General features: G+C 43.9%; 1 non-coding gene across 1 annotated transcript; it reads right to left on the reverse strand.

Annotated features, from left to right (window-relative positions):
• Positions 1-8,005: 8,005 nt before the first annotated feature.
• Positions 8,006-8,126, reverse strand: LOC125526073. Its single transcript, XR_007291540.1, has one exon. It is a non-coding gene; the product is annotated as a small nucleolar RNA SNORD14 (small nucleolar RNA).
• Positions 8,127-13,065: the final 4,939 nt, after the last annotated feature.

Here is a 13,065-nt window from a genome sequence, read left to right on the forward strand (position 1 = left end):
AGACATGGGGTATTTTCATACGCCTGGACTGATGATTTCCCAATGGTAAACTATCATTTGCTTTTGTGTGTGGTTTGCTCTGCTTATTTTAGCCCATGCTAACAATGTTGGACATATTTTTTGGGTGCCCAGGTGCCTATGTGAGGTCCTACAATCCATTTGGATGTATTTAGTTAAGGCTAGTATGGCAGCTTCCATCTTGTCAATTAGTTGTTAGTCAACGGCATGTAATTTGCTATGTTAGATGCTCTTTTTTGTAAAGGATCTTTTGGCTTTGTCATGGCTAAACTGGTATTATGTCATCATGCCCTGCATAGAACTATCGCTCTAGGTTGTCATATCAATCCCCTCATCACCAATCTACCGACTTCCTATACTAACTAAGAGAACTGATGCATAGGATTAGTTTTGCATTTCACGTTTTCCTCATTTTCTCATGAAACAATTTGAGGTCCAACTCCCCTCAATATTGTTGAGTACTTATGTTAATCGCTCTTGTACCCAATCACCACCAAATCATCACTTCTTCCTTCCCGAAACTTAGGAGAAAAGGAATTTGGCATATAGAACCTAGTGCTTCGTTGATTCTTTATGTAAAACAAGGACTTATTAGCAAATAGTATGGAATCTGTGGACTAGATTGAAAAGTATGGCAAGTTTGATAGCTTGTGTCTAAGATTCATAAAGTAATGCATGAATATGAACACTTGAGTATTAAAATGTGAAATAGCCAAGGGATAAGGCTCCCTAGTTCATGCAGGTACCAATTTCTTCCTTGGGGCAAAAATTATGGCCGGTCCACTCTGTTTGCCAAAGGATGCCAAGTGTGGAACGTTGTCTGTTCCAGTCATTGGTTGATGTCTCTACCTTAGGGGACGCACCCGAGGATCCATGATGCATGGTGCACGTCGAGGAATGGCATTGCTGGAGTTGTTTCTGCAAACTAATTAGTATCACCATATACCCTTATTATTTAGATACTTGTCATATTGCATTAATTACATATTATTTCCTCCTTATTTGTATGAGGTGTAAGATTTATAACCATTATCATTATTTACCCTTCTTATTTCCTTACTAATCATCATGTATATGTACCATTTCGTTCCTTATTTGTACATTTTGAGGATTATATGCTCAATATATTAATTATTTTTGTTATTTCCTTACATGCCATCATATGTTAATCATGTGTTATTTCATTTCTTAGTTGTACGATGTGATGGATGGAGCATCAACCATGCATCACGACGACAACCACCAACTATCTTTAATAGTAAATATTCGTCTATGGCTTGTGTTGTACTAGTAACTAGTGGTGATGCTTGATGATGTTGACATCTACAACTCTAATGTAACACCCTGATTTGGTTAATTTTGTTCTTATGATTTATGCTACATTTATTTATTTGATTTGAGTAGATCTTTCAAGACGATTTTGGTGGATCATGGTTGGAACCTTGATGCCAATATTCCACATCCATGGAAATTTCTCCCAACCCACCTTCATTCATAAAGCCTTTTCCCTTGATAGTTGATTTATTACTTGTTAAAGGTATGCATTGCTTTGTATGGTGGGAATTATTGAAACTATAGTTAAGGGTGAGAAAATTATTGAAGGATGGTGATATTCTCTCTTCTTGCTTCAAAGATATGAATTTATACTGATCTCGGCAACGCATTAATATGAACGCATTTGTAAATCACCTAATTAAATAAAAGGACATTCCTCTATTTTCCATCTCCGTTTCTTTGAATATCTTTATGTTTGGACACCACCTTCTCTTCCAGATCATAGAAAGAAATTGTTCACATTTGTTTTGTTTAGAAGTACATGTGATTTTTGAACTGCAGTGCACATGTACTCTATAAGTACATGCCATGTTATTGAAAGGAAGTGCTCAAACCCACGTAAAAGCATCGGCTATTCAATTAGTGTGGTGTTAGTCGTGTAATGACACCATTGCTTAGGCTATATATGGTTTTCTTTCTTTACTTTTGGTAGTTGTTTGTAAGATACTTGGTTTCAATTAAATGAAATCGGAGAGGGAGCTCTCTTTATTAAAAAAATATTGATATGTCATTCGGCACCTTAGTTTGAGGAGTTGTACTTAAAAATATTGTGACGGATAACTCGGCCGTATCAATTTCATATAGTGTTGCATCTAACTTCTTTACTATTTAAACTATTATTATCAACTGATGACAAACGGCTTTCTATCCATATGTATTGTCATCATTAATATCGAATGGAAGCATATTTAGGTCAAGCTCATGCATCTGCCCCCAAAAAAGGGCAACCATTTTCAATGCAGGTCAATACACAAATTCAGGAGATGAATGATGAAATTGAATTTGATCATTTTTCTTTATTTTTCGAAGTTATTTTTTGAACATGCACGGGTGTATCTTTTGTTTAAGCAATTCATTAGTGGAAAGTTCCCCCATGACCCAAAATAACATCAGAGAGTGTATGTTGCAGAATTTTAGTCAGCTTTTTGGGGGTTAGTTAGTAGGTCAGTCACAGGTTGCATGCAAAGATGTCCATCGAAACAACCCGATGATCCTACAGTAAAGTGGGGACGGAAAGTGGGGAATTATAGAAAGAGAGAAAAATGTGGACTTTTGAGCGAGAGAAACCATGAGAGAGAGGCTTCAAAGAGAACATGTTTCTTTGAGAAATTGAAGAGATAGAAACTGCGATTGAGAACTCTACTTTTTTATATTTTTTGTAGAGAAGTGAGAAACACTGGTAGAGCTAGGCTGGAATCTAGGGGGGAATTCAACACATGAACAACTCAAAGGGCAAAGATTGATCTTTTTCTTATCTAATCCACGCACGGTAAAATTTCATCACTGTTTTGCCTAAGGCTGGGCGGCCACGGCCCCCTCAGACTTGCACTAAGCTCCGCCACTAGTGAGAAAGAGAACTTGTGTGTGTTAGAGCGCCTTTAATTTACTCTTGTCGCGGTGTGTGAGAGAGAGAGAGAGAGAGAGAAGGGCATGAGCTAAGAGAGAGATTTTGTTTTTAGGAAAGACCGAGAGAGAGAGAGAGAGAGAGAGCGCTTGTATCCTAGTGCTAACTATGACCAAATTAAAGCGAAGTCGACGACACGGGAGCGGAGGGGTGTGTACGACGTGCATGCATGGGTTCGATTGTGGGGTTGTGAATGCCGCATCCTTCTCCCGCAAGCAAGAGAGGTTTCCATTTTCGGGGTGCATGCTTTGCCTACTTGAGGAAAGGGAGGAAGGCCATAGCTAAGCTACCTCTCCTCTCCTATCTGGCCATCCCTGTCAACTCAGCTCAACAGAGTGCTAGTACCATTCACCATGACTACTCTCATTTCTCCGGGCCCCTAGCACCCACATGGTTAACTCACTACAGAACTACATAGTTAAATCTCCTCTAGTAGTGTCCTCATTTGAGCTAAGCTAGCACCCATCGGCCTCATTCACCACCCCCATCGATGGATCTCATCCCCGGGAGAGCAGCTTGATCTCGATCGCTTTCTCCAACGATGTTCATCACGCACATAATCTAACCTGCTAAGTTCAGATGAGCCGATGAGAAGTGAGACAGACTCGTAGAAGTCCACACATATGTGGTCCGGGTAAAAAATGTGGTGGAGGTTACCAGTGGCAGAGCTACATGCACTACTGAGGGTGAGGGGGTTGTTGCCGCCCCCCTCCCCCAGCCCTTGGATATTTAGTGAAGAGGAAGAAGCACATGGAGAATTTTTGTACCTCAAAGCCAGCATCCACTCCGTTCTTTGTTGCATGCTTACGGATCTGCACCTTGATCAAACTGAGTAGATGTGCAAATTCACAGCGGCCATTGAAGATCTTGAATTGTGTGAGCTCCCTATGCATCTGCAGGGCCGAAGATTTACTTGGTGCAGTGACACGGTAATTACAATGCACACTAAAGACTGGGAGTTGCCCTTCCTGCAGTACCAAATTTCTCCTTCGTACTTCTAGTTCTACCTCTATTTGGAACCATCGCACTTTGATCCTGAACAAGATGCGGCTCAATCCGTTCAAGATGCTTGGATCCAACCTGTGAGATCAAATGATGCCCTGAAAGCTTTACATACTAGGCTGCCTTGAACCCACGCCGCCGTCCAATGATGGGTCTTGTCGGCCTCGTCGCCCCCGCCGCCGGCGAGCAGGGTTCACATTTGCTTCAAGTGCCCATGTTATCCGCCACATTAGGACCACACATCGCTGCACCTGTGCGCGGCAGCACACGCACTAGGGACCCGCCAGGCCCCTGGTCGCTATCATCGATGCCTCGCCCCTTGCTCCGTGACTCCCACTGTCCATGGGGGTCCATATGTCCTTACTCGCTCACTAGGTCGATGGGGAATACTTGGGAGAAAATATTGGGTCAAGGAGTGTTTTGTAAACTCTAGGTTTGTTAGTAGTTTCTCTTCAATAGAACTACATTTGTTAAGTTTATTTCCGTTGTGTTGCGCTGAGAGTTTTGAAGTTTCCAAAGAAATTTAAATCTCCCATTCACCCCCGCCCCCTCTGGTCGATATACTTAGATCCTACATCCGCTGTTTCAAATAAGCTACCACAATGGCTTAATATACCACTTAGTTTGGTCTACATGCTACATAAGAAATGAAATAATAGCAAATGCCCTATCAATGTAACTGTGACAAAATATATATAGCTCCATAACAACCTCAAAACAGCTCCGGGATGATTTCAATGGAAGCATCATGCGACGGAAACATATTATTTGATATTATGATAGAAATATTTGTTTCAACGAAACATTGTTTCAACATCATGGTACAATTTTTTAGACGCTTTGGACAAAAATTGTGTAACAGAAAGTAATTTACGTTTGATGGAAACATTAGCTTCGCATGGAAATTGTGTGGATCAACGACATGAACATAAAAACAAAACAAAAAACGACATGAATATACACCGAGACAAATCCATTTGATATGAAAAGTTTTCGATGCGTGGGCTGAACTGGCATCATTAACAAGACTGGTCTCGGCTGCATCGCACTCAATATCGCTGCAACATTGTTGGCATTATTTTGGAAATGAGGAAGCACAAATTTATCAGGTGGGGCAAGATGTATGTACAATTGAAGCATCATTGATAATGAATAACATTAGTGGTTGAGAAGGAAAACACTACAAGAAGCAAACATATAGAAGCACATGCCTGGTAGTAGGGGCCTGGAATTCATCATTTCATTTAAGTTTGCTTCCATGTCAACCTAAGATTGTTTTGATTTGACCAAAATTTATAACCAGTGTATCAGTGTATTTATTTTGTTTGTGATGCCATACAAATATACTTGAAAAGACCAAATAATTGCTTCCAAGGATATTTGTTTCCTAGCAGAATTATTTACCATAGAAAATTTGCATTGTTTGAAACAAACTAAACTATTGCTTCCTAAGAAACTAACATGTGCATCCAAAAAATATATCAAAATTTGCTTCCATAAAACATGGCATCTAGGAATGGTTCAAACACCCGATGGAAACTATGCTTCCTTTCGATCGTTGTCGTGCTTTGTTGTGATGGTAATCGTGCTTCTATTTTATGGCGGGTGTGCATCCAGTGCTGGTTGTGCATGGTAGTCATGCTTCCTTTCGATGCTGGTCGTGCTTCCTTGTGATGGTAATCGCGCTTCCTTGAGATTGTGGTCGTACCTATCCACAGTAGCTCTCGTGTTGAACAAACATATAATGGACATTCTCACGTGTGTTTTGAGCTCCCCAATCGTCAACGTGGCAGCCACATTCTGGCCTTAGTGCACTCAAAAACATTGCAGCACCGTCCGACATTGTGCTTGATACAAAGAAGCGTGTCTTGAATCATATGCTTCCAACACAGTAGAAGAAATTCACTCAATGAAGCAACATTGGTAATAGTTGAAGCACACATATGTAGTGGTTGCAGTAACATGCTTATATGACAAAAGAAGCACACATTAACAAAGTTTGAAGCAAAAAATTGGTGTTGTAGAAACATATGCGAGACACAAAATTATAAAGCATGGTTGAGTCAAAGCATCAATCTAATGCTATCACAATATATATGGCGCCCGATGGAAGCATACAAAATTTATTTCACATTCGGGCATGCAAACTGAGCATATCATTTTTAAACCAATTTCATCATACAATTCAAAGAAGCGACGGTTGCATCGTTCGCAGCACAAAACACCCAGTGGTTGAAGCAACTTGCTTGTACGATAAAAGCACATGGTTGCAATGTTTGAACCAAATATTCCGACCTAAGTAGTTTTGAAAGAAAAATATACTTTGCTTCTGACCAAACTAGAATATGCTAGGTCAACATTACTCATCTTAGTTTATAAAACATAATATATCCATTGGAAATATGAATTGTTATGTGTGGCATACATGCAAATTAAAGACATTGTTGTGGACCAATGTGGCAAATTATCTAGCTCGCAGCAGCATATATGTGATAAATGTAGAAGCACAAAAGGTAGAAAGCATGACAAGAGTGCTATGGATACATTAGTAGTGTTAACTGGAAGCATGGATTCATGAAAGTGGAATGCGAACTAGTATTGCCGCCAATATGGGGAGCATATTTGGTCCAAGAAAATATCTAATTCACATATGACTTTGTGAATTATGATTCAACACAAAATGGCCAGAGAAAATTCACGACAAACAAACCAATCTATGCACATGTAGATATCAAACAATAATAGTTTCAGAAAAAAGATATCAAACAATACCCAGAACAAAAAGTTATTAGAAATCAACTAGCATTGTACGAAGATAGTAGGCTCATGACGATCAGATGAGGATGATACTGGGGGTGAGGGGGCGGCGACTTATGTGCTAGCTCTGTTCCTAATGAAGACACCGTGATGGACCGAAAGAGGTTGTGCTTGATCTCATGGAGAGGGCGAAGTGATGAAATCGGAGAGAATGGGGCGGTTGACAACGAGATTGGCGGAGGTGCGTGCGAGGCGAGAAGAGAAGTGAACCTGGGTGGTGATGCTCGACGACGGAGTGAGAAAGGGAGGCAGGAGGTCGGCGACAATGTCGGAGAGCATGGAGCAGTGCAGTTGGCGCACGGGGTCGAGTAAGGCTGCTTGCCAAGCGAGGGGAAAGGAGGACGGGTGGTTAGCTCCAGATTCACGTGATTTTTTTTCATATATGGCGCAAAATCTTTGACCGTGAGATTCCAATAGAATCAACGGCGGTTGACAGGTTTACCGATGGGTTAGTATCATACTTATTAGACATCCTACCCATAGCTTGCTTAACTTCCCGGCTGCAGTTTGTCTTTGCTCCAATGGCACAACGGGTTATCTAGTCTAGGAAAGAAGAGATGAGAAGGGGAATCTACTGGACGAAGGTGAATTCTCTCTCTTCTGAACAAATACACATTATATAAAAGAACAGAGGGAGTAACATGGAATATGTGGACTAGATCGAAAAGTCTAGCTCTGGCTCCTCTGAGCGAGCTCCCACTCCTCGATTGACCGTGTAATGCAGGGAAATTGTTTGTTCGCTCCAATCCGATTCATGAGTTGGGCCCAAATCTAGCATGTGGCCCAAGCACGAGAGATACAAACTCAGGACTAACTGGTACGTTCACTTTCCTCGCTCCGCTCCAGGCTGAGCCGGTATCCTGTTCGAGTTGGCTCCACCTGCTCCAAGAGCGAAGTTGTGGAGCGGAGTCCCTCCGAGCAGGCAGAGATAGCCATGGAGATCGTTCCTGGAAGGGGCAGTTTCCTTGTAAATATGGGCTGGGCTTTCCAGGCTTCGCATTTACACGGTCGAGTGCCCAGGCGACCAAGGAGCAACAGAATGCTAACCACACTTTTTGACTTTCAAAGAATATGCAAGATTTCAAATTTTTAAGGTACAAGAATTAGCAGAATTTTCCCAAGATCATAAAAATCATATTGAAAATACAATTTGAATTTTGGAAAACATAAAATTAAGTTAACAAAACATTACGTATTTCACTGGGGAAAGGGCTCTGACATCCAAGGAAGGAATTTGTAGCATTAGCTCTCAAGCCTGGGAGGGCGAAAGCTCTTAGGCGGCAACTGCGAATGTTGTGAGAAACAAGCCATAGATTTATCATCATTGCCATATTATTTCCCCAATATCAATTCAGTGAAATGAAATAACAGCAAATGCCCTATCAGAGTAACTATGACAAACAAATATAGCTCCATCTAGACATACATCCATAGCTAAAATGTTAAGTTCATCATATAGGGCTGTGAGAATAAATACCTGCAGAAATTACTAACATGAACAAGTCAAATTTTAATGAACATCTAAAAATAGTGAAAAGATGGCCCAGTGGAAATCTCTTGGTTATTGCTATAACCATTCAAACACGATATTTGCAGTTCAACAGTTAAGTTAGAACAATAAAGACGTTCCAAGCGTCATTCACTTGCGAGTGAAATGTAGTACGGCTACTAGGCATTAGTTACTGAATCAGGTTTCAAGGTTCCAAGTTAATAACATCAGCACCTGCAAACTGGTTTTGGAAGTATCTGTGAGTCACGGGGACTCAGCAATCTCACACCCTCGCGATCAAGACTATTTAAGCTTATAGGAAGGGTAAAAGGTATGAGGTGGAGCTGCAGCAAGCGACTAGCATATATGGTGGCTAACATACGCAAATGAGAGCGAGAAGAGAAGGCAAAAGCACGGCCGAACAATTGTGATCAAGAAGTGATCCTAGAACAACCTACGTCAAGCATAACTCCAACATCGTGTTCACTTCCCGGACTCCGCCGAGAAGAGACCATCACGGTTACACACGCGGTTGATGTATTTTAATTAAGGTCAACTTCGGGTTTTCTACAACCGGACATTAACAAATTCCCGTCTGCCCATAACCGCGGGCACGGCTTTCGAAAGATCATATCCCTGCAGGGGTGTCCCAACTTAGCCCATCACAAACTCTCACGGTCAACGAAGGATATTCCTTCTAGCAGGAAGACCCGATCAGACTCGGAATCCCGGTTACAAGACATTTCGACAATGGTAAAACAAGACCAGCAAAGCCACCCAGATGTGCCGACAAATCCAGATAGGAGCTGCACATATCTCGTTCTCAGGGCACACCGGATGAGCAAGACGTCGGGTGGGCCAGCCCAGAGTTGCCCCTGGTAGCTCCGGACATCGCTCGGTTGGACCAACACTTAGACAAACACTGGCCCGGGGGGGTTAAAAATAAAGATGACCCTTGGGCTGGCCTAACCCAAGGGAAAAAAGGCTAGGTGGCGAATGGTAAAACCAATGTTGGGCCTTGCTGGAGGAGTTTTATTCAAGGCGAACTGTCAAGGGGCTCCCATTATAACCCAACCGGGTAAGGAACGCAAAATCCGAGAACATAACACCGATATGACGGAAACTAGGGCGGCAAGAGTGGAACAAAACACCAGGCATAAGGCCGAGCCTTCCACCCTTTACCAAGTATATAGATGCATTAATTAAATAAGAGATATTGTGATACCCCAACAAAATATCCATGTTCCAACAAGGAACAAACTCCAATCTTCATCTGCAACTAACAACGCTATAAGAGGGGCTGAGCAAAGCGGTAACATAGCCAAACAACGATTTGCTAGGACAAGGTGGGTTAGAGGCTTGTCTCAATAATATGGGAGGCATGATAAGCAAGTGGTAGGTATCGCAGCATAGGCATAGCAAAAGAGCGAGCAACTAAGCAAGCAAAGATAGAAGTGATTTCGAGGGTATGGTCATCTTGCCTGAGATCCCGCAAGGAAGAAGAACGAGCCCATGAGGAAGACAAACGGGCGTAGACGAACGAATCCTCACAAACGCGATGTTATCGGAACCAACCCGAAGAAGCAACACTGGAAAAAAAAGCAAACAACATAGTATACAACCATCACATAACATGGCATGATGCGCAAACAAGTATGATGCATGTCCGGTTTAAATATGCATGGCATGGCAAAGTGCACAAACAATACTACAAATTAAGTGGATCTCAATATGCAACGAGTTGCATATTGACGGAACACCACATGACTTATTTAGTTCTCTCTCAGTTATGTACCCAACAATATTAAATGTTATTAAGCATGGCAAGAGGTGCAGCATAAAAGAAACTATCTAACTAAGCAATTTAAATGGGGTCGGATATAACAAACAACAAATCCGGTAAATCCCCATATGCATTAGCAATTTTATGCAACAACAATTTAAACATTTTAATTGTTGTTATTATGATGCGGATGACATGGGCAAGTTTTATGCAAGTTTTAAAGAAAATGTTGATAAGAGCATTATATGGAGCATATGTCATCGTGGCGGAAAGAAAGGATGCCACGGCGACAATAACGGAAACGGTACCACGGCAACATTCCGGTTCCGGAAACTCGATTGAGATGCCGGTGGAAAAGAACAAGTGTGACGGGAGCGTGTCATGCGAAGAATGGTGGGGTGCTCCCGGTTACCGGGTTCCCACGTGTCGACGGCATGGCAACGAGGAGGAACAACTAAGGTTCACGAGCAAAAACAACAACCAACCATGCATCTCATACAACACAAGCATTCGGTCCACGGGCGTCGTCTCGGGGTTATACCTTCGGAGCATGCAAGCGTGATAGTTCTCGTTCGGTGCAAAGTAGAGGAAGTAGACGTTCTCGCGACGGCGGTAGTGGAAGTAATCATTCTCGCAACGGCGGTAGTGGAAGTAGTCGTTCTCGCACGGCGGTAGTGGTACATGTTTATCGGTAGTCGAACATGACAATCCGGAGAGGGTACTTGGCAACGTGCACGTCGTTGGTAGTTGTACACAATCGTTGTCGGACTTGACGGGTTCGAGGGCTCCGGCCATCGTGGTACTTGGCGCACCACCGTGTAGTCGTACATTTGAAGAGTAACTTGGCCATCCGAAGGTGTACTTGGCGAACAACGGTCGTCGTGGTACTCAGCGGTCCACGAAGTCGTTCTCGTAGGTCTTGGCATTTCGTTCGGTACTCGTTCGGGCAACCGTGTGGTCTTGTCGGTGGTGTACTTGGCGAAACTCCACAGAGACGGTCTTGGCAGGCAACGAGCAGCGACGCGGTGCACCGACGCAGCAACGCAGGCGGGTGCTCGAGCAGGACTTGGCGCCGGTCGTCTTCCTCACGTTCTCGCACGACAAAGGCAGGGGCGAAAGGAAAGGCACGGGCAGGAGGAAGTCGAGGCCGGCGCTGGTCGGCGCTACGGCGGCGTCCTGCTGGTCTTGGATGGCGGCAATGCACAGGAGAAGGCGGAGGGCAGCAGCGGGCAACGACGGCCATGGGAGGCGCCCTTGGTGCACCCGTGGCGACGCGGTGGGGCGGGCGAGCTCGACCCTCGCGCCCATGGCGGCAAGGAGGAAGAATATGGAGGAGGCGCACGGGTCGCGGGCTCCTGGAGGGCGGAGTTAACGCAGGGGAGGCACCGGTCCTTGTCATCATGCTCGATCCCGCTGGATCGAGACGACGACTGCAGCGGGGGATGGCACTCGGCGAAATAGGGGAAGCAGAGAAATGGGACTCCGCGACGAGGTGCAGCGGCGGAGCTTCGAGCTCGATTGGCAGCGGGCTTGCCGGCGTCGGGGATGGTGCAGGAGAGGAGAGGGCCCGCGAGCGAGACGGGGGCGCTGCGGAGGGAGGCGGAGCTCGCGGCAGGAGGGAGTCACCGCAGCGGCGTGGGAACGGGGTAGCAGAGGGGCGCGACGGCGCTGGAGAGGTCAGGGCGGCGGGTCTGGTGAGGATTGGGCGCGGGCTCCTCCCTGGCTCGAAGTGGAAGGGAGGACAGGGAGACGAGGGGAGGAAGAGCGAGGGGAATCGATGGAGGTGGGGGTTTTCCCGTGGGTTCGCCTGGCGGCGAGGTGGAAACGAGAGAAGGCTGGGGGTTTCGGGAGAGGGTTAGGGTTAGGTGGGGCGGATGTGCCTAAAGGGCCAGCCTAGCTAGGAGGCCCAAGTGGCCAGCTGGGCTCTGCTCTCCCTTTAAAGAAAGAAACGAAAAAAAACAGAGAAAAGAAAGAAAAGAAAGAGAGGTTAAGGGAAGAAGTTGGACACACGAATAATTTTCCCGGACTCACAACAATGTGCTTGTTCTGAGAAAATAGGAATGACCATGATTGCAAGATTTAAATTCAAATGCATTTGAATTTAATTCAACTCGTTTGAAAGGAGTAGGAATCCAAAGTTTCCAAAATTTTGAACATTTAGGAAGAGCCTCGATAAAACGATAAAAGAATATGAGGACAAGTCGGAGACCAAGAATTGAGATAACAAAGGCATTGGGATTAGTTTGCAAGTGTGTCAATGGTTAAGTCCAAAAGAATGGAATATTTAAGAATAGCTCCATAATTATTAGGAGGATATGTTATAAAGAGAAATCACCAGGTGAGTTCCCTCAATTTAAATAGATCAAAGATCTATGCATTTTATTTAGTGAGTTTTAAAACGGGTTGCATGATGACGTGATGCAAAGATGAAATGCAACAGATGAAACAAAAACACACAACGAAACCCGGAAACCCTGGAAGGCATCTGAAGCTCCGGCCTTGGGGCATCACAACACTCCACCACTACGAGAGGATCTCGTCCTGAGATCTAGAATGGCACCGGAGGGAAAACGGAGGAGAAAGAGAAGAGGTAAGACTAAGTTGCTCCTTTGACAAACGAGTGAGACCAAAGAACCTTGAAAAAGGTTAAATCATTTCGAGAAAAGAATACAACGGAGATAAATGAAGTTGAAAACACTCTGTTAGCAAAGAGGAACAAGGAAGAATAACTTTGGGCAGCACTCTGGTTGAGAAGGGATGCAAGGCTTGATAAGGCGAAAAGAACTTGAACAAAAAGGACAGAACACTCCGATTGAATGGATAAGCACGAAAAGAACACGATCCAAGATGATGAGAGAAAAGAGCAACATGACAATGGCTCCGGAACAAAAGAATAGAGGATAGATAATTGAAATAAAAGAATGGAGACGAAAATGCCATCTTATGCCACAAAAGAGCTTGAGAAGGCATCCTTAGGAGAAGGGTCGAATGGAGTTG

This window comes from Triticum urartu, chromosome 7, assembly GCF_003073215.2.
Source record: "Triticum urartu cultivar G1812 chromosome 7, Tu2.1, whole genome shotgun sequence".
NCBI classification, from domain to species: Eukaryota; Viridiplantae; Streptophyta; class Magnoliopsida; order Poales; family Poaceae; genus Triticum; species Triticum urartu.